Genomic DNA, 27,073 nt, shown 5'->3' with positions numbered 1-27,073 from the left:
AAGTTTTCCTTAGCCACTTTTGGAATGCGCTCTTTAAGTTGCAGAGGACATCCTTGCATCATAGTACGGCTTATCATCCTCAATCCGATGGCCAAACTGAAGTGGTGAACCGGTGTTTGGAAGCTACTTGCGTTGTTTTGTCTCCAACAAACCTACACAATGGTTTCCTCATTTAGCTTGGGCCAAATATTGGTACAACACAAGTTTCCATGTCTCCGCGGGCATGACTCCTTTCAAGGCTCTTTATGGTCGAGATCCTCCCAAATTACTCTGTTTTGAGTTGGGGTCTACTGCTAACTCATTACTCGAACAACAGTTGCAGTCTCGGGATGCTATTTTGGATGAATTACAAGTGCATTTGTTAAAAGCACAGCATTCCATGAAATTGTAGGCTGACCTCAAGCGGCGGGATGTGAGTTTTGAGGTGGGAGATTTGGTCTTTCTGAAGCTGCAGCCGTATCGGCATCGTTCGTTGGTAAAATTTGTCAACGAAAAGCTGTCTCCAAGGTTTTATGGTCCTTATAAGGTGCTCGCTTGTGTGGGTCCGGTGGCGTACCGTTTGCAATTGGCAGCTACCGTGAAAATTCATCCGGTTTTCCATGTGTCCCAGCTTAAGAAAGCCGTTGGAATCTTTGTTCCCGCACAGGAGGTTCCTTCCATTTTATCCACTGATATGGAATTAAGAGTGGAAGACCAATTGTTGGCTACTCGCTACTCTCCGGTGACTGGACAGCTGGAAGTCTTACTGCAGTGGCGGCATTTACCTGACTTTGAAGCCTCCTGGGAGTTATTTGATGTCATCCAGCAGCAATTTCCGGATTTTCACCTTGAGGACAAGGTGACTTTTTTGGGGGGCGGAGTAGTTAATAAGACTAAGCCTTTAATAAAGCAAGTGTTTGTGAGAAAGAGAAAGAGGGAATTGGTGGTATAAGAAACAAGAAATATGTGTAATTGTTAGTTAGTAATAGTTGTTAGGCTGTTATTGAGATTGTAGTGTGAACATGAGAATAGGCGGTTAAGGAAAAGTGAGGGAATAAAAGGAGGCAGGAAAGAGTGAGGGCAGGAATGATCTGAGTCTTACTGGAAAGTCTTAGCTTATAAGTTGAGCAGGGGAGGTCTAGCAGTACCTCGAAGCACTGCATCTGTAATTCATTTTCTTTAATTCAATAAAAGTTCATCTCTTTCTTCTCAATTCTTCTTATTTCTTGAGTAATTGTCCTGGATTCTATCATATTGAAAATCAATCACATTCATAAGACCAGTCATTTGTGTGTAACCTAAAAAAAAAAAAGTTGAAATTAAGATAAAAGCATGTATGGAAAATGATGTTTGAATATTCTTCAACGAAATTTTAAAATCTTAGCAAAATCAGACATACTGGTGTTCCCTTCACAACTGTAGATACATATTCAGGCACAGTTCCTTCAGCATCCAGGGGCGGTGCTAGTCGTGACAGTCCAAAATCAGCCACTTTAGCGGTGAGGTGGGAATCCAGAAGTATGTTGGTGGCTTTGATATCTCGGTGGAATATAGGAGGCTCTGCTTCAGTATGGAGATAAAGAATACTTTTAGCTGAACCCAGTGCAATACGCAACCTCATACTGAAATTCAAGGTTCTCTCGGCCTTAGCTGTGACACCATGGTTACAACATGATTAGAAAGATGCAACTGAAGAACAGAAAGGGATTTAATTTGACACAGGACAGAAGATTCTCAGGTCTCTCACACTCCACATTCCCTTCACTTAGTTTTCCTCTTAGATGAAAGAGTAATAAGAATAAATTAGACATAACACAGATTAACCAAATTTGATAATACCAAATGAGAAAAAAAAATGCACTGATAAGAATACCTTATAAGTCTTAATCTTCCCTTTTAAGTTAAAAATCTTATCTCCTAATAAGTCTTAATCTTCCCTTCTAAGTTAAAAATGACATTTATCAAGAACTTGATTAAACATTGAGAAACAACATTTTGAGAATTAGTTCAAATCTGGTAGCCACTCAAGTAAATTAGAGAAAAATGCAAGGATTTGTAGTACGTGGACAAAGTATTTAAGCAAGCTTATATATAATTGAGTTTGAAACACTTATTTCAAACCAAAATGCAACGATGCATAGACTACATTATTCACATGAACATTTTGCATATCAAGTAATCAAATTAAGGGCAACAATTCGCTAGCATACAACCAAGGCAAAGACAAAAAGCAGAAGAAAATAGGAACCCTAAACGCCAGAGATTCTCATACCAGAAAGCCAGTCCCTCAATGTCCCATTAGGCATGAACTCGTAAACTAGCATCTGCACAAGCACGGAAAAACAGAAGTTGATGAATGATATTTATTAATAATTTACTTTTTGTTTGTCAAGCAACATAAAACAGGGAACATAATTATCCATGTAATGACTTCTCGTTGGTAAATATCATCTACATAATTGCTGCAATATGCTCATGTCTTGAATGTACTTTACACTTATTTGGAAACAAAGCCAGGACAATATCTATCACCAGTCCTCATAGTAATGAAGTTTCCTACTGTGTAGTTGCCAATCAAAGAGAGATTGTCTCCAGAATTTCATGCAGCTTCAAAGCTTGGCGGTTACTGTGGAAGAATGTGTTTTACATGTGTATAGACTAAATTAGGAAAGTTTGAATATAATAGTTAGTTTCCTGTTTTAGTGTGATATCCCACATATTATGGGATGTGATTGCCGTTTCTATAGGCTAGGGTTTCTGTATATAAACCGGTTGTAATTGTCATGTAATATACAATTCCTTCAATTTTTCTCTCAAATTTCCACAGTAACCAAAATGAAATCATCATAGAAAAGAGTAAGAGCCCCAACCTATGACTTTTGACTTTTAAGATTGAACTAGACAGCCTTGCGCAAAGCTCAAGGGTGAAAGTAAAAGAGTAAAACATGCTCAACTCTCGAAATGAAAGCAGTAATAAGCAGAAACAGACAGACAAACAAACAAACAAACAAAACAAAAACAAAAACAAAAAAAAACAAAAAAAACTTTTCAAGCAAGTAATAATAACAAGTTCAACAGCAGTAATTACACTAATATTGTCCCTACTATTATTAGAATGATAATGTCAATATTAATACCTCAAGATGGCAAAGGAAAGGGAAAAAGATACCTGCTCCTCTTCCTCATCACAATACCAAATCAATGAGACGAGGTTTCGGTGATGTAACCTTGATAACAGTTCTATCTCTGTCAAGAATTCTTTCTGTCCCTGCAGTGATCCTTCTTCTGCACGCTTTATTGCCACAATTGTGTCATCACCTAAGATGCCTTTATAAACCTTCCCATAACCTCCTCGGCCAACTTGAGTTGAGCTATCAAAGTTCCTAGTAGCTGTTGCCATTTATTTGAAACTAAATGCTTTCACACCATCAATCTTTATAGAAATTGTTGAGGCTGCAAAAGAGGGAAAAAAGGAGTTCATATCACTTTCCATATTAACATACAGATCTGAGTGCATCGTTATGCTTTCATACTTCAATTATACACACTTACTACAAAGAACTTACATCGGCGTCTCCTTGATGGTGCTTGCCGGTATTTATGTCTAGAGATCAAAAGAAATACTATTGCAGAGAAGGTAAAAATACAAGCAATGGCTCCTAGTACTATGGCTGCCAAAATTCCTTTACTACTGCCTGATCCTCCTCCATTAGTAATTATCACTGCAGAGAAAGAAATTACTAACAATAAGATGGCCTACCTCATAAAACAATTTTCCACCAAAAATGTAATCTAATAGTAAGCATACTATAATTTTCCAAATAAATGATAACCATAATTCTTATACTGATATTTTATTCTACCCAACTCGATCACAATGCTAATATGTAATATCAGCTCATATCAAGTGATTCAGTAATCAAAATAATCAATGCATCCACATGCTGCTTAGGTAGAAGGAAAGACACTATAATCTACCTAACTTGGTCAAACAATGGAGAATTCACCAGGACTTCAAAAGGTTTGTCTTGAATACATACCATCTGAATATGGCCCCAGGAGAGTGAAGTTAAGAAGCTCATATGGCCCAAAAAAGTCGGTGCGAGGAAATTCCCATGATATAAATATGTGTCTAATTCGCTGAACCTCGCTTTTATTAAATATGTGTCTAATTTGCTGAACCTCGCTTGTATTTGAGTGGGAAGAATTGGGCGTAGGAAAAAGCTTCAAGTACATCTGGAGACGAGGCCCACTTTCCCAGAAGAAGGAATCAATTGATAATTGTGAAACATCCAACTCGAGAGACCTGGTTAAGTATACCTTAAACTTATTATAATATGGACGGAAATAAGAAAAACTTGGGCTCTTTAGTCTATATCCAATTCTTATTGGTGCTGCACAATAGCATCGTACAGAGGAAGTTGAGACATATTCAAAGAAGTCATCGAATGGACATGACTGAATATAACAGCTTGTTGCATTTGAATCTTTTGATTTCTCAGGGATCTCGTTCTTCTCAGCTGAAGATCTACAAAACGGGCCTATGTTTTGCTGACTTGCATTCTGGCAGATGGGATTGTTTTCAAGCCTGAGGAAAAACTGTTAGAGTCACAAGAACTTGAGAGCATAAAATCAAAGCCAAGGCATACGTGCACCGACAATTATTTGGTGCTACTTGCATACTTTCCAATCTGTTGCTAGCTCTCCTATGTGGCAGGTAAACATGAATTTATGTGCCGAAAGGCCCAAAACTAATACAAGGAAAACCAAAATCTACTTTTGCTGTAATTTAATTATCACCAATGTACTTGCTTTTAACGTGAAAAGATAATTGTAGTTTGCAACTTCTGCCTTCAGGAAAAAAAAAAGAGGGTAAGTTCTGGTTATAGGAGCCTGCACCAAATTACACGGCAAAAGAGTCCTATGTCTTTTTTCTTTTTTCTTTTCAATGACTGAACGTTGATTATAATTTTAAATAGTTCTATCACAATCAGATCTTAGCAAGCGAGTCCCAGTCGCTACAGAACAAGATATTATTTAGGTGGCGTAACTTGGTTATGAATTATGATTAGAGATCAGCATTGGAGTTTCTTTTCTCTATTGTGTTCACTTTTTCCAGTGATAAATGAAGACTCAACATTCAGAGAATTGAAAATATAAAAATGAAAAACCTTGTTTTGACATAATTACTTAGATCATTATTTATTTCATAGCTAGTTATCGCGTGAACATAAAAAGAATAGGCAAAAAAGATGCAGTAACTAACACCGCCTGTCTGTATGTCAAGTGGAGAAGGTCAAAACTTCTATGGAAAAGAATTCATTCTTTAAAAACTAATATACAGCAAGAGTTCTGTTTTATAAGGTCATCTCATATAGTTAAGAAAGAATTAAAGAGAAATACTCACCAATGAAGCATATGCATTTTTCTTTTAAGAAAATCCTATGGTAGGCCGCCTCTGGTTTTGGATTTCAGGCATGAATGTTCGTATAGTAAGAAATTTCCTATTATCTTTGCATATTTTGCTAACATGTATTTCAAAATTGCAGTCGGCAGAAGCATAATGTAAAGTAACAGATACATTGCAAAATGCGGTTTTCATGTTTGTCAAAATTCTTACAGGCTTGCATAAACCAATGCATAGAAAGCATACCTCAGACTGACATTGGCGCCAGGATCTAGATCTCCTGAAATGTCTGACAATGAGTTGTTTCGAAGATCGCTGAAAAAATCAAATTAACAGTAAGTTGAGTGCATTGAAACTATTAAATATTTGGTTCACCCACAGTGGTAAGACTGTAACAGCTAGTTGTCAGGTGCCAATGTGTATAGTGTAGACTCCAGTACCATGAGAACAACAACAACAGTAACAAACAACGACAAATAATGAAGCAACAACAAAAACAATAAGAGCGACGAGGATAAAAGATTCTAATAGCTTTTGCATTAGAGGGAACATGTTTTGCCGTGTGTCAACAAGGACAATAACAATTATTTAAAATGTTTTTCCAGTATTCATTCAACGATAGAAGTAGCAGGCAAATATTTATCTAATAGCGTCTTAAGTGTCTTAAGTCCATAGTGACTCATACCTAAGATGCAAAGACAACTATTCACCGTTCAGAAAAAGAGGCAAAGAATTGCTAAATATCATATACACACTTACAGTTTCTGAAGACAAGGAAGATGTAAGAAAGTGCTGGGAATAGAGCCATTTAGATTGTTATATGACAGATCTCTGCAACAAATAAGAATTAATTTCTTTATGGGGTAGTTCACATAAAATATGTAACAAAATTATATGGAAAATCCAAAACCAATTTCATGATCATAGTCATTTTAAACCAAATTTACGGATAAGCTTTATAAGAACATGTGCAGTGAAAAACTGATTAATTTTAACAAATGTCGTGTGCATACATAGTTGTCATGTTATCAGAAAGCTTTTCTGATGGTATAGGTCCAATAAGATGATTCTGGCTCAAATCTCTGTAGCATGAATCCAGTAAAACATTAGACAAGATCATAATAGAAAAGAGAAGAAGAATTTTTCCTAATAATAGACACCACCATGAAAGGCACAAACACAATCTTCATTGTTGAACCAAAAACTTACAAATAACTAAGGTTGGCTATCTTGCTAAGATCAGGAACAAATCCTTGCAAACGGCAATTTCTAAGACTTCTGCCAAGCCAAAATGGGGGAAAAAAGAGAGGAATTAGTAAAAGCATTGGCATTCGTCAAAGTATCTGTACTTGTGCAGTATTGCTGCTTGCTTCATCTTAAGACATGCCCCTGTATATTTCTGATCTTACATTCTGATTCTCTGAATAATAGTTTCTTAAGTACGAATGAAATGCATAGATTTCAATTTCATTAAAATAATATTGAATGCTAAGGATTAATACGCATATATACCCTTCACAAAATGAGTAGTATATATATATATATATATTTTCAAATAGTACTTACAATTTTACTAAACCGTAAAAGCTTCCATATGTAGCTGGAATGTCAGACCCACTGAAGTTGTTGTTATCAAGTTGACTGCAAAAGGAAGACAATACACATTGGACACATCAGTACTTTGTTGTTTCCCTTCTCAATCACGATAAACACCCTGATACAGATAAAATATTCTCAAAAAGATAGTAAATAAAATCATGGTAAGGTCACGGCGATAAAAAGAAACTGTTCCTCGATAGCATTTGTCATAGGAAATTCTGATAGTGTTCTGGGAAAATCTTCCCAATCCAGACAGGGAGCTTAAGTAGGAAAGCAGGGTCTCAGCAGGGTTTTCTGAGAGATCTAACAAAAAGTGGGAGAGTTTTGATAATCAAATTTGTTGTTAGTCTGATTGTATTGTATTTTAGTGAATTGAAGATCTTGTTTTCTTTTGAAGGAATTTCATCCTATAGCTTGAAAATGCCAAAAACTGAAGGTACTGCCCTTACTGTGGATTTTTTCTTCTAAATTAGTATGTCATATAAACATTCACTAAAAATGTTTCGAGCAATAAGTTTTATAAGTAATATAAAGCCAAAACATCAAGGAAGAAACACATTTGAGAAACAAAAGTCATTTGCAAAACAAAGATCATATGATAGCAAAATTTATGTAATCACAAAAAGCAATCTAATAGTGTTGAGTGAAGGAACATACAATATGCTCAGCGCTGTTAGGTTGGAGAGTTCTGGCGGAAGATGCCCAGACAAGTAGTTATTATCCAAATGCCTGTGAAAAGTTGTTTTATCAACCACGGACTCTCAACAATGAGTCGGCCAGTTTTCATTTCAAAAAATCTTATAAATAAATAAATTAAGTGACAAGTAAACTCACAAGTGAAGAAGAATGGGTAACTTGGAAAGCTCCGAAGGAATTTGACCACTGAAAGAATTGTTGTTCATGTGACTGCAAAGTTACAGGACCAAAGGTAAGACGCACAAAAGAAATGCACACTCCTTGCCAAGTTGAAGTAGCGTTTGGATCAAAGATGACTTACAGGTGCTTAACTTTGACCAAGCTAGTAAATGATTTTGGTATTGGACCTGACATTTGGTTCTGGTCAACCTGAAGCCGGTTTAAATTTGAAAGATATCCGAGCTCATCAGGTAGAGAACCTGAAAGTTTGTTTCCATTCAAGAGCCTGCAAATGAAATGTACAACACAATCAAAATGGTTGGAGCAGAATCTACTTATTCTTGAATTTTATCGTATTGAGACTAGTATAAAGATTCCACAACGTATCTTTCCCAGAATTAACATCGTGATTGATAATTTCATTGATTCATGGCCTGATCAGCTCCTATTTATGTCAAGTTTCAAACTAGTACTTCTCTTTTTTTTTTTTTTTTGGCTGAAGAACTACTACTTCAGATATATAGATTATATGCTACAAAGCTTTTAAATGGTATCATCCAATTCACCTATGGCGGTATGGGAAATAAGATGACATACATAAATATGGGACTTCTCTGTTATTGAACCTCTATAGTATACATTTCAAGAAGTATCAATCAGATTAAAGGAAGTATACACATCTGATGGAATCCGATGAAAGTATGATGGTTTAGACTTTAGAAATGTTATTGAATCCCTTGCTGCTATCCTTGGTACCTCCTAAATGCTAATATGCTGCATTTTTCATGCCGTACTGAGAACCTCCGTATTAAAAAGAGATTCGTTAGAACAACTTTCATATCAGGCACAAATAAAGACGGGTTACCTAAGCTCTTCCTTCTAATGCAGGAACATAGAGAACAAAGCGGAAAATGGCATGACAAAGTTTCAAAACAAAACAAGATGTCAACTTACAAGAGTTTCAAGGATGAAAGCTTTCCAATTTCCTTGGGTATAGTGCCCGTTAGTCCATTCCACATGACATCTCTTTCAAAATCAAAAATCAAATAAAACAACGAAAGGAAATGACATTAGCGTCCCTGAGAAGTGTATCAGAAAAATTTTTGAAAACAAAATGTAAACACAGAGCAGATTATAAGTGATACAACTCACATTATCAAAAGATAAGATAGTTGGCCAAGCTCAGGTGCTAAATTTCCTGAGAGATTCACATCCAACAGCTGGCTGCGTATAAAACCTTTATTGTAAAAACGGACGGCCAAATTGACAAACTAGATCACAGATAGACAAAGGACTACATAGAAATTACTATATTTGGTGTGGGCCGCGTATTATAATTAATGAAGGGAAAAAGGAACAAGTACTCTCAATTATGCAGGACATTCTGGGAATTACAGCCTAAAGGTATACCATTTTTTTTTTTTTTTTTACAAAATTAGAAAAGACTAATGGACACAATTAACAAAAGAAAAAAGTGTAAGTAGTATTGGAGAATAACGACATACAGCTCTGTAACATGTAAGTATCCATCATCCCCAGTTTTGTTCAAACATACAACTTTAGTCCAGTTAATGTACAAGGATCCCCCTTGTGCCAGTTTCTGAGATAATGGTTGGGATCAATTAATCTGCCCTTCACAACCCGCAAGGCTTTCACTGCAAGTAGAAACCAAAAGTCAAAATTTCAAATTTATAGTTAGACCCTTCTTCAAGAAATATAGTACTATGCTCATTTTTATAGGAATAAAAATCGAACCTCTTACAATCACTATTAAGACTAGTGATAACTCTAGGAATTAGAGTTATTTTAGGCATTTCTAGGCTTATAGTTAGCTCATCCAAAGGTTTAGTTGTTCATTTTCTGCTTTATTTGTTCAACTTTTGGTTCTTGTGATGCACTATGTTAAGATTTGTTTGTGTGCTACGTTTGTGGTGTTTATGAAGAAAATTTAATCAAAGAAAGGGATGATTTGTGTCTAAGAGGCGCTGTTGTGATCTGCAAGTTTTGTGAGGAAAAATGCTGCAGCAAAACATATAGCAGCAGGCACTTAGTGGAATGACATCAGCGCGGTGCTTTGAAGGAAAAAGACAAACGCCCACAAGAGATAATTCTGTGCAAGGTCATTTTGAGCCATTAGCCTCTCACCAAGTGACAGCTCTGCATCCTTTTTGGTGCCCTAAAGAAGAGTACATCTGCGAAGAAGAAAAAGAGGGGCGCCATGAAGAAAAAGGAGAGCAGGACAGAAAACACATATGAGGGAACGAGAGAGAAAATAAGGCTTTATGCCATTTTTTGTGAAGGAGTGAGCAAAAACAGATCAGAGAGAAAGAGAGAAAGCAAGGACGAGTAGGAGACGAAAATTAGAGCTGAAATCTGAAGGAGTGAAGCTACAAGAAGAGACTACCGGGCTTCATTTTGTCTTCACTGTTATTCTCCTAATTTTGGTTTATTCTTCCTCTTCCTCTGTACTTGAATGATGGCTGTTTATTTTGTTGCATTTAACAAGACAATTATGAGCTATATTTTCTTGGCTGAGATGATAAAGTACGCGGATCTGTAATTAAAGTTGTGTATGCTCACTTTGCTATATTCATGCTGATTTGGTTTATTCAAAATAATCTCTTCTGTTAATTTTTGTTTATTGATTGGCCATCTTGAACAAATATTGTGATTTCAATTTGCTGAAAAGTTGATTGGAATTAGACTAATATTGAACAGTGTGAGTTTAGCTTAATTTCATAAAGAGAACTAGCTAATTTGCGAGTAGTATAGGAATATACACTTGTCTCACATTGCCCAATTGAAACCCAAGCTTAATACAACCTCTATGTTTAGATTTTTCATAAGAATATGTTGAAATTTAAGTAAAGAGGTGAAATCATAAGTAGATTGGAAGACTCTGGTGTAAATTCGTGTTTCAGGCTAACTAATAGTATTGCTGTAGCAAAACTGTAGCATACATAGCCCAAGTTGCAAAAAAGGGGAAATTGAGTTCCAGTCCTTCCGCCATAGATTGATTTTTGTCTCTGTTAGCCGAGTCTGTATTTTGCCATTTATGGTTATTTTAATTTTCTTTTAGTGAATTTTTGTTAATCTATTCTTTCATTAAATTTGTTGTTTCAAGACTTCTACATTTTATTATCAGTGATTCAATCTTCGTGGGATCGACACTCTTATTCACACTTTATTACTTGAGGCGACTCACGCACTTACGAGCACAAATCACGCAACAAGTTTTTGGCGTCGTTGCCGGGGATTGAAATTATTGCGAATATTTGTAGAAGTCATTTTTTTTTTTTGCCGGGATTCTTTTGTTTAATTTTGATTAATACTAATACTAATTATCCCTAGGATTAATTTGAGCATTTATTTTATTTGTTTATTTTATTTTTAGTTGTTTCTAATTTTTTCTTTGAGTTGTTTGTTTTGCGAGGTACTTCAAGATGTTTCATTGACAAGTCCTTGTGAGTTTTGCCCAACAACACTTGGAGCCATTTTATGTCGCTTGGGGGAGATTCAATGACATGGTAGAGAGATATTCTACCGACAATCTTTCGAATTAGTTTCTAACGTTTTGTTTCTATAATGGATTGGATGAAGCAACAAGAAGTTGGGTGAATTATGGAGCGTTGAAAACCGGTGGTCACTTATTAAATAGAAGCCATGAAAGTGCAATGTACTTATTGAATGACATGGCGGATTTCGACTACCACTGGCATTGGGATCCTTTACTACAGGGTTGGAGTCATCAATTCCCTCCATATATCTCACACCCCGATATTATAAACTGAAGATTTTGAGGAAGAATAATCTTCTCTATTTTCTCATTGAATTAATCGGTAAACAATATACACTTATATACACGATTTACATAACCTAAGAAGATAATAAATCCCTACAAATAAGGAATAAAACCATATCCTCCTAAACTTATGGGATCTAAATAGGGGAAATCCGGATTCTCTAATCCACGGATTTCCTCCTATAACTACTCCTAAATATACGAACTTTAGAGGGAAATTCCACATTCCCCCTAAAGTTGGGTTGTACATATTGTACATGCCTAACTTGTTGCATAGTTCCTCAAAGTTCGGTCCTAGGAGTGCCTTTGTCAAGATGTCTACAAGTTGCTCCTGGGTAGAAGTGTAGACCAACTGCACTTCTGAGTTTTCAATGTATCGTTCTGTCGTGATGAACTGGATCCATTGCGATACTAATAGTAGCCTGATTATTGCACTTCAGTGTCACCGACTTCTCAAACTCCAACCCCAACTCGGTCATAACTCTCCTGATCCATACTCATTCACAGATCGTTGCTGCTAATGCTCTTAGTTCAACCTCTGCACTGCTTCTGGAAACCACAGTCTGTTTCTTACTTCTCCATGTTACAAGGTTTCCCCAGACTAGAGAGCAATACCCTGTGGTTGACCTCCTGTCTATATGGCTTTCTGCCCAGTCTGCATCAGAGTATAGAACTATATCTCGGTAACCATTTTTCTTAAACAATAACCCTTTTCCAGGGGTCATCTTCAAATACCTGAGAATTCTGTACACAGCCTCCATGTGTTCCTCCATTGGATGGCTCATAAACTGACTTACCATACTCACTGCAAAGCCAATGTTAGGCCTAGTATGGGAGATGTAAATGAGCTTCCCCACTAGACGTTGATATCTTCCTTTGTCTATTGGAGTTCCTTCCTCTTCACGCCTTAACTTCTTTGTAGAGTCCATAGGGGTGCTTGCAGGTTTACATCCTAGCATACCAGTCTCTTTGAGTAAATCCAAGGTGTATTTGCGCTGAGAGACAACTATTCCCTTCTTGGAGCGAGCCACTTCCATGCCTAGAAAGTACCGTAGAGGACCAAGGTCTTTTACTTCAAATTCTTTAGCCAAGGATCGTTTAATCTTCAGTAACTCTTCCTCATAATCTCCGGTTAGGATGATGTCATCAACGTACACAATGAGAATGGTTAATTTATTCTTGGGAGAGCGCTTTATAAAAAGTGTGTGATTGGTTTGACACTGAATAAAGCCATGTTCTTTTACCGACCGTGAGCATCTACGAAACCATGCTCGTGGAGATTGTTTAAGTCCATACAGAGACTTCAATAACCTGCACACCTTATTGTTGCTGGTGCTTATTTGTAGACCCAAGGGGACTTCCATGTAGACTTCCTCTTCGAGATCTCCGTTAAGGAAGGCGTTCTTTATATCAAGTTGATGAAGTTGCCTGTCTAAATTCGCTGCTAATGAAAGGAGTATTCGAATGGTGTTAAGCTTTGCAGCAGGAGCAAAGGTCTCCTGGTAATCAACACCATAGGATTGAGTAAAGCCTCTTGCTACTAACCGAGCCTTGAGCCTTTCAATGCTTCCATCTGCCTTGTGCTTCACCGTAAAGACCCATTTACAACCCACCTTTTTCTTTCCTGGCGGGAGTTCAGTGATGGTCCATGTTCCATTCCTTTCCAAGGCCATAATCTCTTCTTGGACAGCCTGTTTCCAACCTGGGTGACTCAGGGCCTCTTGAATGTTTGCTGGAATTTGAACATTATCCAGCCCTGAAGTAAAGGCTCTATAGGATGGAGAGAGACCTCCATATGATATAAAATTCTTGATTGGATGTTGAGTGCAAGTTCGATTACCTTTCCTTAAGGCAATAGCTAGTTCCAAATCATCTATAGTTTGAGTCTCATGTAACCCTTTTTGTTCCAGCTCATTTCCACCTCCTGTACTAGTTTCTGCAGTCATTGGATCCGGTTCAGATTCCTGGACAGGTATGAGATGTGCCAAGTTCTCAATCTCCCCCTGAGGTTGCTTTTTCCTCTTGGTGTATACCTGGAGTTCTTTAGTTACTAGACGGGACAGACTCAAGGAGGTACACAGACTGGACTGAATGGTGATGTTTCTGGCTGATTTGATGGTACACGGATTGGACTGGACATAGGACTAGACTTTGCATTTTGTGGCTGTATATTTGGGCTGATTTCAGGCTGTTCTAGCAAGGAATCCCAACTCCAAAGCTGAAGTTCTTTTTGTTTATTCTCCCCCTGAATTTCAGTTTTGGAGAAATAACGAATTTTTTCAAAGAATGTCACGTCCATTGTGTCATAGACTTTTCTTGTGTTGGGACAGAAACACTTATAACCTTTCTTGTTTGTGGAATAACCAATGAGAACACATTTTATGGATTTCGGGTCAAGTTTACTCCTGTTTTGGGGGTATATGTGGACGAAGGCAGAACACCCAAAGATTTTGAAGGGAAGGTCAGAGGAAAAGACACGAGCATGAGGAAATATGTCAATAAGGGCTTGACGTGGTGTACCAAATTTTAGAACACGAGATGGCATCCTATTGATGAGATATGCAGAGGTAAGAATAGCTTCCCCCCAAAGATACTTTGGAACACCAATAGAAAACATGAGAGATCGAGCTACTTCCAATAAATGACAATTTTTTCTCTCAGCCACTCCATTTTGTTGGGGTGTATTGACGCATGAACTCATTTGGACAATTCCCTGTTGTGACAAGTAGTCGCCTAGAACTGAATAGAAATATTCTCGAGCATTGTCAGACTTAAGAATTCAGATTTTAGTACTGAACTGTGTTTGGACCATGGAGTTGAATGATTGAAATATTCTATCAACTTCTGACTTTTCTTTTATAAGAAAAACCCAAGTGAGTCATGTATGATCATCCACAAATGTCATAAACCACTGTGCCCCATTAATATTTTTTATTCGAGCAGGTCCCCAAATATCACTGTGAATCAATGCGAATGGTTTTGATGGACAATAGGGCACACTTGGATAGATAGAACGAGTGTGTTTTGCAAGTTGACAGATCTCAGAGGTAAAAAACTTTGGATTTTTATTGACGAATAAATGAGAGAATAACTTTTCAAGATACATAAAGTTTGGATGACCTAGCCGATAGTGTCATAACATGACTTCACTATCGTTATTGACACTAGAATTAAAGACAAACTTTGGAATGATAATACTAATTGACTGAGTCTTAGGAAGGTTTCTGCCCCCAACTAAAGCTTCTCCAAGTTGAGGTGTCTTGAAGAGATAAAGTCCCGAGCACATCTTAGCACTGCCAATCCTCTTCCTCGAAACCAATTCCTGAAAAACACACACATTTGGGAGAAATTTAGTAACACAATGATGATCTCGAGTGAGCTTACTGATGGACATTAAGTTACAATCGAGTTTGGGGACATGGAACACGGATTTGAGAAGGATTTCGGGTGAGAGTCGAACGGATCCAATCCCTGCCACCTTAGATAGAGAACCATCGGCAATGCGTATTGTGAGATTGATATTACTTGGTTGATATTCATGGAAGAGAGACCTATCGCTCGTCATATGGTCTGACGCCCCTAAGTCAATAATCCAATGTTTTGAATTGTTAGCACACACGGAGAGGGCAGATTGTGAATTACATGCTTGTGCGTGCATGCTTGCGGATGGGGCAGGAGCGGTGTGCTATGAGAGAGTACTGCTTAGTAGCTTTTGGAGCACTTCAAGTTGTTCCTTAGTGAAGGGGCTTGACTCGGTAGTGACTGGCTTATCCTCGGCTGCAGTGGCTGAATTTGCACGGCTGTCTTTGTCAGAACCTGATCTTGATGGCTTCCAATCAGCAGGTTTTTCGTGTATCTTCCAACATGTGTCCTTGGTGTGACCAGTTTTAGAACAGTGATCGCACCACAATCTTCGCTTCCTCTGTTGGCGAGAATCATTCTGATTTGAAGGACATAAGTCATGAGCAGCAAGGGCAGATCCTTCCAACGTAAGAGATGAATGTTGACTGCCCATGACGACCTTTTTCTTGCTTTCCTCACGGCGAACTTCAAAAAAGGTTTCTCGAAGGCTAGGAAGAGGTTTAGTTCCCATTATTCTGCCTCTAACTTCATCTAGGTTCTTGTTCAAACCCAGTAAAAACTTAAATGTCCTCTTCTGCTCCACTATTTTTTTTATACAGGGCGTTGTCTTCTGGGCACTTCCACTCGTGGCTTTCAAACATGTCTAGTTGCTGCCAGTGACGGGTGAGTGTGTTGAAGTATTGTGTCACAGTGAGATCTCCCTGCCGCAGATCGTGAAGGATGGACTCAACTGCGAATAACTTTGATGTATTTTCAAAGCCGGAGTAAGTCTCTCTTGCGGCTTCCCAAATTTCTTGTGCAGTTGCATAGAGAAGAAAATTCTCACCAATATCAACATTCATTGAATTGATGAGCCATGACATAATCAGATGATTTTCAGCCTTCCACTTTTTGTATTCTGGATCATCCTTCTTCGGAATTGGAATCTCCCCTGTTAGATAATCCTCTTTGCCTCTGCCACAGATGAACATCCGGACTGATTGAGACCATTGGAGGAAGTTTTGCCCATTAAGTTTATGGCTAGTGATCAAGGGTGATAGATTTTCAGAATTTCCAGAATGTCCAAAATTTGAAAGACCGGATGTTTGATTTGAATGAGAAGAGACTTCAGAGGTAGAGCTGGTTGTTTCGGGAGCCATGGTTGTACCTGGCTATGAGGGATGGTTGGGAATGGCGGCTAGGGTTTTTCAGAGAAAAAGAAACCGGAGCTCTGATACCATGAAGATTTTGAGGAAGAATAATCTTCTCTATTTTCTCATTGAATTAATCAGTAAACAATACACACTTATATACGCGATTTACATAACCTAAGAAGATAATAAATCCCTACAAATAAGGAATAAAACCAGATCCTCCTAAACTTATGGGATCTGAATAGGGGAAATCCGGATTCTCTAATCCACGGATTTCCTCCTATAACTACTCCTAAATATACAAACTTTAGAGGGAAATTCCATATAAACCAACCATTTGGGTATCAAGAAGAGAAGAAAATGACACTGGAAGAAGCAATGGCTGAGTTAGAGAATACTGTCAACCATTTTGGAGTGGACCAAGAGTTTAAAGGTTGAAAATCAATTGGTGAATAATCAAATGTGGCTTGATAATGATGACTCAAACAACCCAAGTTGGGAGAGTGAATCGAATGATATGGGAGCTTCATAGGAATTTAAGCCTCTAGAGGAAATAGAGCCTCAGGATGAAGAGAAAGAACCATTCGAAGTTGTTTTAGCTCAATCTTTCACTAAGTTAGAATATCACATGACCGATACCGATGTACACGTTTTAGATTAAGAGATGTCCTTCCAAGGCCATGATTTTTACGAAGATCAAATCGCAAGCATGGTTTTGGATAGCCAAGTGGAGCGTGAAGACCATTTTGAAGAAATGTTGGAGGAATTCCTACAAGAGGGAGAAGTAAAAGAGTCGTTGGAGAATGTGGAAGCTCCTGACACCATTGATTTAAGCTCATCAATGGCACTATTGCATACAACTCCAAACGACCCATTTTGGCCATCGTCACCAACACCACTATATTATACTATTTTCAAGCTCGAGCCGAAAATGAGGTTCTCCGATCAAGCCTACCATTATTCAAATACATGCCTTCTTGGTGCCACGTGCCGAAACCATTATCATTTTGCCAAGCTTGAGGACGTTGCAAGGAAAGACCCGTGTGTAGTGTCATATGACGCTTACTATGGGCGGAAGCCGCTCTTTGATGAGCACTTCTCCAAGAGGCCGGCTGAAGACGTTAAAGCAAGCACTTTTTGGGAGGCAACCCAAGTTTTCTAAACCTTTTCTTATTTTCTTTCCTTTCAAGTTTTAGTTTTAAGCTTTTAGAACTTTTTACTTTGCTTTAGTGTTTCTCTTTTGTAGGTGCAAGCGTCAGAGCTTAAGGAATGGGTTCAATTCAAGAGAGCGAGCAAGCATTCAAGCCTAAGTGCCAAATTAACATAGGGGAGTTTTCTTTAAACCTTTCCCTAAGTTTTTAATTGCCTACACATTGAGGATATTCTGCTTGATAAGTTTGGGGGGAAACTTTGTTTGTCTTTGTATTTATGTTTGTTTGTTTTTGCATCTTTTAAACAAACAAAAAAAAAATTTAGAGTCTTGTGTTTTCTTGATGTTTGGTGTGTTTTTGTGGTGAATTCTCTTAGACCTATGATGAATGTGATTGGATTGAGCATAGCTTTTAGAAAAGGATGACTTCTACTTAGTTTTGTTCTTAGATTCAATTGATTGTCTTAATCAAAGATTGTGATTTTCTTCATTTGAGCACTTAGCCTAGTGTTATTGATTCATTGAATTTCTAGAGAAGGATTGTGTAAATGTGTTTTATTCTTCGATCTCACAAGCTCTAGAACTTGCTTGATGAACTCTTGAGGCGAAATCCTAGATAAGCACTTTACCGAGGAAATGATTTAGGCCATCTTTGGACCGTTTGAGCTTTTCGGTCCTACCTTGATTCATTATATCCCTAGTATACCTTGTTGAGCCTATTTATACCGTTTTCTTTGTTACCTACATCTTAAGCCTAGCCTATTCAATAATCTCTAACTTTCTACCCCTCACCTATAAGCATGTTAATCATTCTAGGACACATTGAGCTGTGTTAGTATATGGGAGGAAGAGTGATGTTGTGAAAATTTATTTGTTGTGATGAATATGTACAAAAAAAAAAAATAAAAAAAAAAAAAAAAAAAAAAAACAGAAAAAAAGGAAAAAAAAAAGAGAAGAGAGTATCCTTTACCCTCTTTGTTCTTTTTGCCACATTGAGGACATTGTTGATTTTAAGTTTGGGGGTAGAGGGGATTTGTTCAAAACAATAATAATAAGAAAAAAAAAAGTTGAAAAAAAAAGAAAAAAAAACTAAAAAAAGTGCTACATCTTTGGTTTATGTAAGAATGAAATAAGTTTACGGGTGTAGTAATTCAAAAAAAAAGTGGTTGATAAAAGAAAGTAAAAATCAAGTTTGGGGTGTTACTTAGGTGTGTTATTTGAGCTCTTCTAAGGTCCTAGAATTATTGATGTGTTTAAAGGGTGATTTGAGCCAAAATATTACCTCATATCCTATCTTTACCCTAACCTAACATTACAAGCTTAAAAAGTCCTATTGATCCTTAGTAATGTATTGATCTACATTAGTGGAGAGAATTTTGAAAAGTGAGCCTATGGAGTTTGAAACTCATATTTAGAGATTCTTTGCATAGAGCATGTTTGCATGTCCTATTTAGATTGACAATGATGATATGGCACTTGGCTATTCACACACACAAGAAAGGTCCAAATGGAGAAGAAACAATCTTTCAGATTTAAAATCAACACTTGGTTGGAAATTGTCTTTTTCTTTAAGCTATTTTTTCTAATTCAATTTTTTAGGAAAAACTTCTTGAGAATTCACCCACAAAATTCACACTTTATTTTTTGGGTTTTTCTTTTCGTTTTGCTCGAGGAGGAGCAATACTTTAAGTTTGGGGGTGTGATAACTCTAGGAATTAGAGTTATTTTAGGCATTTCTAGGCTTATAATTGGCTCATCCAAAGGCTTAGTTGTTGATTTTCTGCTTTATTTGTTCAACTTTTGGTTCTTGTGATGCACTCTGCTAAGATTTGTTTGTGTGCTATTTCTGTGGTGTTCATGAAGAAAATTTAATCAAAGAAAAGGTTGATTTGTGTCTAAGAGGCGCTGTTGTGATCTGCACGTTTTGTGAGGAAAAATGTTGCAGCAAAACATATGGCAGCAGACACTTAGTGGAATGACATCAGCGCAGTGCGTTGAAGGAAAAAGACAAACGCCCACAAGAGATAATTCTGTGCAAGGTCATTTTGAGCCATTAGCCTCTCACCAAGTGACACCTCAACATCCTTTTTGGTGCCCTAAAGAGGAGTACATCTGAGAAGAAGAAAAAGGGGGCGCCGTGAAGAAAAAGGAGAGTAGGGCAGAAAACACATATGAGGGAACGAGAGAGAAAATAAGGCTTTATGCCATTTTTTGTGAAGGAAAGAAAAGAAAAAAAAAAAGGGAAGACAATACCGAGAGAGCAGCAGAGAGCAAAAATAGACCAGAGAGAAAGAGAGAAAGCAAGGACGAGTACTGGAGGAGACAAAAATTAGCGCTGAAATATGAAAGAGTGAAGCTACAAGAAGAGACTATCAATCTTCATTTTGTCTTCACTGTTATTCTCCTAATTTTGGTTTATTCTTCCTCTTTCTATGTACTTGAATGATGGCTATTTATTTTGTTGCATTTAACAAGACAATTATGAGCTAAATTTTCTTGGCTAAGATGATAAAGTACCCGGGTCTGTAATTAAAGTTATGTATGCTCACTTTGCTATATTCATGCTGATTTGGTTTGTTCAATATAATCTCTTGCGTTAATTTTTGTTTATTGATTGGCCATCTGGAACCAAAATATTGTCATTTCAATTTGCTGGAAAGTTGATTGGAATTAGACTAATATTGAACAGTGTGAGTTTAGCTTAATTTCATAAAGAGAACTAGCTGATTTGCGAGTACTATAGGAATATACACTTGTCTCGCATTGCCCAATTGAAACCCAAGCTTAATACAACCTCTCTATTTAGATTTTTCATAGGAATACGTTGAAATTTAAGTAAAGAGGTGAAATCATAAGTAGATCAGAAGACTCTTGTATAAATTCGTGTTTCAGGCTAACTGACAGCATTGCTATAGCAAAGTTGTAGCATACATAGCCCAAGTTGTAAAAAAGGAGAAATTGAGTTCCAATCCTTCTGCCATGATTGATTTTTGTCTCTGTTAGCTGAGTTTGCATTTTGTCATTTCTGGTTATTTTAATTTTCTTTTAGTGAATTTTTGTTAATCTATTCTTTCATTAAATTTGTTGTTTCAAGACTTCTACATTTTATTATTAGTGATTCAATTTTCGTGGGATCGACACTCTTATGCACACTTTATTACTCAAGACGACTCGTGTACTTGCAAGCACTAGCCAGACTACTGACACTAAACAACATCCAAAATAGAAAGTTTGCAAAAATGAAATAATCAATAGCATTTGAAGTTTCCAATTAAGTCTGTCGGCGATCATCAGATTTTAAGGAAAATTAAAAGCTGACCTTCCAAAGGATCTGTAACTTGTGCTGTCACAAGAAGCAAAAGGCAGCAATATGACGCCGCGAAAACACTTCCCAAAACTCTCAACCTTCTCATCTTGAAACCCTATAAGAGGACCAAAAGGAAAAAAAATAATAAAAGAATCTCAAATTATCAACCATTTAGGGCCCGTTCACTTCTCTGATTCGAGTTTAGAATTTGAGTTGAGATGTGACTTTATGTGAGAGCTTTTTACTGTAGTAAAAAAGTTAGATGTGATTGTTTGTGAGAGCTTTTTACTGTAAAAAAACTCAAATTCTAAACTCGAATCAGCGAAGTGAACGTGGCCTTAGTATAAGCACAAATCACAGAATTTGGACACTACTAGTACCAAGTGTATTCAAATTTATTACTTACTAAGACAAACTGCAAAAAGATGAATATTTTCACGCTCAATTTTCCAGGAAACCAAACAGAAGACAATCCACCATCCAATTCACCTTAGCTTAAAACAACTTTCGGAAGAAATCAAAGGAAAAGACAAGAAAGAGACTACAAAAGAAGCATGATTCTCTTGAGATAAGAAGCCTATTGCTGGAGAATTGTACCATGCAAGAGAGAGAACCGACTACAGTTCCAAATTATCAAGCAGTTCTAGCCATCACAGTAGGGGAAAGAGAAAATTACACTTGAATATCAAAACAATTATTCGGTAAAAAAAAATGCCAGAGAGTTGAAAAATCTTCCCCCTAAATTTCCAGCAAAACCAAACAGAACTAACGCAGTGTAACAAAGAATTCAAAGAAAACGGCATGAAAGGGACTCCAAAAGAATCATGGATCGAAAATTGTATTATACAAGAGAGAAAACCAGCTAAGTTCCAATCACATGAAACAGAAACACTACACTAAAAAGCCAAAATTGAAAAAAGTTTCCTCACTATATTTCCAGGAAACCAAACAGAACAGTACTTGCGGAATTTAAGAAAGAATTCAACAAAAAGGACAAGAAAATTGTACCAAACATATTATAGCATAATCACAATCACAAGAAACATAAACTTACTCTAAAACGCTAAAAGTCGAAAATTTTTCCCCACTATATTTTCCAGCAAACCAAACAGAACAGTGCCTGGGGAATTTGAGAAAGAATTCAACGGAAAGGACAAAAGCACTGTGCCAAGCATATTATAGCATAATCAAAATCACATGAATTACACTAGAAACGTCAAAAGTCGAAAAATTTTCCACCTATATTTTCCAGGAAACCAAACGGAACTGTACCCACGGAATTTGAGAAAGAATTCAACGGAAAGGACAAGAGAGAGACTAAAAATGGAAAGTCATTGAATGATCATACTTGAGATAATAAGTGCAGTAGCTAGCGGTGGAGTGATCGGGGAAGAGAGATAGAGAGAGAGAGAAAGAGGGCAGAGCTCGAAACCCAAAGAAAAAGAGGAGGAAATCTGAAGGAGAAAGTCAATGGGCTGGTGGTGGCCATTAACATATGAAACTGAAGAATCAACCATCATTGTCGTCGTCACGATTATCTCATAAATTTCAATTATAACACCCGTCAACCACGGCAATGCTTATAACACCCGTCAACCACGGCAATGCATAGCATTCGTATTAGTAGCAACTTGTTGGAGTGAAATTCCAGTCCAATATCACACTACATGTTGACAAATTCACCAATCACTAATTACATTGTAGAAGTCATTATTATTAGTTCTAATAATTGAGATGATGGCTTGATATATCTTTATAAAATGGTCGTTTCTTAAAAAACAAGCAGATCAAATGCTTATTTTCGCCTTTAAAAACATATAACTCTACATATACATACCAAATATGCCAAAGATCATATCCACGTAGAACTGCCTCGTAGTGAGGTCAAAAAAGGAGAGTAATTAGCTAGAAAGATTGATGATCAAGACAAGAGAGGCATAAAATTGAGGCATAAGTCTCGGAAGTGACGTTACTCTCAAGTAAACTATATAATATAACGGTCAACCAAGGCAATATTGCTTAGGATTTCGTATCCTCCTTTTTTTCCACAACGACTTCAAATTCTATGTCCACTCGGTAGATGTTTGGAAATTTTGAGTTTGTGCACCATAGCAGAAGCCAATAATATAATTAATCGATCCTTTTTAGTCATTTGTAAGAAATGAATTTGTGTGGGGACTGGAATGGACGTATATGATTTGGACGTACGTGTAATATGGTACATTTTAGCTATATTTTATACGTATATGAATTTGTTGTTGTTTTCAACGATGCGGTCGTTTTTATAGAATTTTGTGGCTTTTCAATTGCATTGTCGTTTCTAGGATGTTGTCGTCTGAACGCTTTTTTATTTGTATTTTTTTTATTTTTTTTCCGGGGCATTGTCTAAGCTTTCGTATTTGTCAAGTCGTTGTCCTTTTTCTTTGGGGTCTCCAATTGTTCTCTCTTTAAAATTGTTTTCGTTTTCAATAAAACTGTCATTTTGGGAAGGTTTATTGTTGTTTAGTCTTTTGTTTCGTGAGACGCTTGTGTGATTTTGTATTGTTTTAGATATTGTCGTTTCCTAACATATAATATGATACGTACAATGCGGCATGATCATGAATATGTGTTGCACAAATCTTTTAAACCAAAACTTCCTAAATTTTTAAGTCATATTTGCAAAAATTGTACTTTTAAAGTCTACTATTAGTAAATATGTAAATGTTTCTAGTTTTGTTAAATTAAAAAAAAAAAGTTATGCATTATAATAATTTAAGAATCAATAATGTACATGATTGAAAATTGGTACACTCGGTATATATGTGCTGATGAGCTAATGATTAATTAATCAACAATTTATCAAAGATCAATGAGGGATTTACTAAAAGATGAGTGAGATTAAAGCTCTAGGGGGCCAACTTTTGAAATTGATTGCTCATAAATTTCAATTATAACACCCGTCAACCACGGCAATGCATAGCATTCGTATTAGTAGCAACTTGTTGGAGTGAAATTCCAGTCCAATATCACACTACATGTTGATAAATTCACCAATCACCAATTACTTTGTAGACGTCATTATTATTAGTTCTAATAATTGAGATGATGGCTTGATATATCTTATAAAATGATCGTTTCTTAAAAAACAAGCAGATCAAATGCTTATTTTGATAATGAGTAATTAGTAATTACATAATAACAAAGGCTCTTCACGTAGATGCAAGTGTTTTATTCTTATGTTTAAGTAGATGTCCCTAATTTTGTCAAATTAGGAAATGTTTTTTTTTTTTTAAATGACTTTCTTAAATCCTTCATTGATCAATCATTAGCTCATCAGCGTATACCGAATGTAAATGTTTCTAGTGTTGTTAAATCATTAGCTCATCGTATTACTTTTCAATCATGTACATTATGATCTATAGCTTATTAGAATACTATGTTTTACTATTCATTGCATTTTTATTTTCTTATTTTAAAATTTGAATATGTTTTCTTTGTTGTGGTATTGTCTGAGCACAGAGGTAAAGATTCTATTTATATTTATAAGATGTTTGGTGAAATGATTCGTTCTCTAATTCAAATCGTGATTCGTAATTTGTTACAGTATTTTCTCTCATAAAAAATACACATAAATAAAAAATGATTCGAATCACATAATTTTAATTCTCTAACCAAACACCCTCGTACTTTTCTTAGCTGTCAATAAATATTAAAATTTAGGCCGTTCGGCTAGCTCAGCTATTAAAGGAGAGAGGGTGCACAACCCATTCTTTAAACTCTACGGGCGCCATCTGAAATTTTATAATGTATTTTTTTTTTATAAAAAGAATGTCGGCCCGTCACGTCAATAAGCGTGAAATTCTTCCAGAATGGTGGTCCAGTCCAGTGGCTGACTAGCGGGATTTTTCTTTTTCTTTTTGTTTGTTTTTTTTTTTGAAAAAGACACTTTGGGATTTTTCTTTCTGCTTTTTCTGAATGGTCATTGTGGGATATTATGGTATTATATTTATTTAAAAGAAAAAAAGCAAATTGGCTTAAGGGAACGAAAAGACGGAGAAGAAACAACTTGGTCAACTCCAAGTGACAGGGAGTATTGGAAATTTGATTTTTTTTTCCCGCTGAAATGACATTTGATAATTTTTTATATCCCTAAGGAAGCCAAATACAACGTCGTATGGAGTTCATTAAATTCGGTGAAACCATCTAACTACACCGGAATTAAAGAAAAAATTGATGAACTTAGCAAGTTTATAATATAATTATTTGATTAAAAATCAATGACTCAATGTTTATGAGTCAAGCATCAAAGGGGTATTATTTAGGCAACGTTCAGTTCAACGATTTAAGTTTTTAATTTGAACTTAAATGTGATTTTTTGTGAGCTTTCAATGTTGCAAAAAAAAATTAGATGTGATTTTTGTGAGAATTTTTAACTGTAGTAAAATTTTAATTGAAAATTTAAATCAGTACAATGAACAAGACCTTAAAGGAAATTTATCTTCTTTTCTGTGAATTAAAAGTTTTATTCAACCCTTGCTCACATCAAAACAACACCATTACTTATGCGATAAGGCTGCATTTACTCTAGAAGAAAAAAACAAAACAAACAAATAGCCTTAACGTTTAATCTTTCTTAAGAGAACAACAAAGGTTAATTTCCCAACAAAAAAAAAATATTGCACTTAATTCATATTCCAATCTCTATCAGATTTTTTTTTTTCTTTGTTTGTATCAGAAGGATGAAGCACTCAATATTAAGACTAACTTTTTTTTTTTTACTCTACACGCCCTATATAATTTTAAAAGAATTAAATTTATTTTTTACACGCCTTTATCATTTAACTATTTTTATACAATAAATAATTCGTGTCCACTTTAATTGTCTTTTCATACCCTTTTATTTTAGTTTGTAATTTAAATAGTATTATTTCTCTATCCCTTCGTATTATTTTTTTGAAGTTTTGGATGTGAAGTATTTTCTCAAAACAAAAACAAATAGAAGATCAAACGAGAAAAAAAAATCAATTCAACTTTATAAAAAATGAAATAAAAAATAAAATAAAATGATTAGTCTTTACAAAAAAAAGTGAGAAATATAAACATGACATGAACGGAAAAAAAAAAGACCAAAAAAAAAAATTGTCATACAACTAATAACAAAGAAAATTTAGCATTTCATCAATGTAACTTTTTGAAATAGTCATTGAAAGGTGAAAATTAGAGGTTTTTTTTTATAAATTTTAAAACAGTAATAATTTATAATTTAGGATATAACATGTGGGGTGTTTGGAGAGAGATAAAAACTATATAATTATTTCTTTGAATTAAATTTAATTACACAATTAAATATGTTATAATTGTGAGGGTCTTTTTGTCATAAGAAAATGTAAGATAAAATAGGGTGTTTACCACCCTAAGACTAATCTATAGTTGATTCCTAAATTATTATAGAATTCTTGCTTACAAGTTTTAAAATTATTGAAAGTTTGAACGTAATTGATATATAGTTCAAAAGTAAATATAACCGAACAAGAGATGCACACTTCTATATGTCTTTTTAAACTTAAGTACCATTAACCAAGAGAAAATAATAATAATAAGCTTCTATATGTCTTCTTAAACTTAAGTACCATTAACCAAGAGAAAATAATAGTAATAATACTAATAATAATAATTGTTGACAGTCGAATTTTGTCAACAGAATTGCGCCGGATTACTTCTAGGTATCTTCTCAGGTTACTGGCATGAAAACGTTATATACGTGGTACAATACTGCTAAATTGCTTTTTTTTTTTTTTTGTAAAATAGAATTTAAGGAGAGGCAAAAGTAGTGCTTGAATGAATGTAAAAGACATGCAAGTTTTATAGTAGTTCACTCTGTTAATCAATAGCTACATCTACTATGTATTGTATATATTTCTTTTTCTATAGTTCTTCTAAGATTACACAAAGTAGTCTCCTCTCATTTTTTGAGGCTCTCCCCCTTTTATAGCCCAACGATTACTTCGTGGGTGGTTCTTCTTCGTAGGCTTATCCACTCGAGTGGCCTATGGCTCTATGGGCCCAAATCATAACCTGTCAACACCTTTTGCACTATTCACTCATCCAATTTGTCCCCTATTACGGCTCTGCAGACCCCGTAATCTTCAACCGTCCATTATTGGTGGTTTTAAAGACTCACAATTAATCCCTGCGTCACTGACACCTTTTGAGCCAGATGCATCCTGCCTATATCAGAGATCTTTATTGAGGCGTTTCCCAACCCGTATTCTACCAT

The 27,073-nt window shown here is 35.9% G+C and overlaps 1 pseudogene; it reads right to left on the bottom strand.

Moving 5' to 3' along the window:
• Positions 1-1,188: 1,188 nt before the first annotated feature.
• Positions 1,189-27,073, bottom strand: LOC21392118 (annotated as a pseudogene).

Source organism: Morus notabilis, unplaced genomic scaffold (genome assembly GCF_000414095.1).
Source record: "Morus notabilis unplaced genomic scaffold, ASM41409v2 Scaffold372, whole genome shotgun sequence".
In the NCBI taxonomy this organism is placed as follows: Eukaryota; Viridiplantae; Streptophyta; class Magnoliopsida; order Rosales; family Moraceae; genus Morus; species Morus notabilis.
The sequence above is the reverse complement of the archived record's forward strand: the minus strand, read 5'-3'. Positions and strand labels throughout refer to the sequence as shown.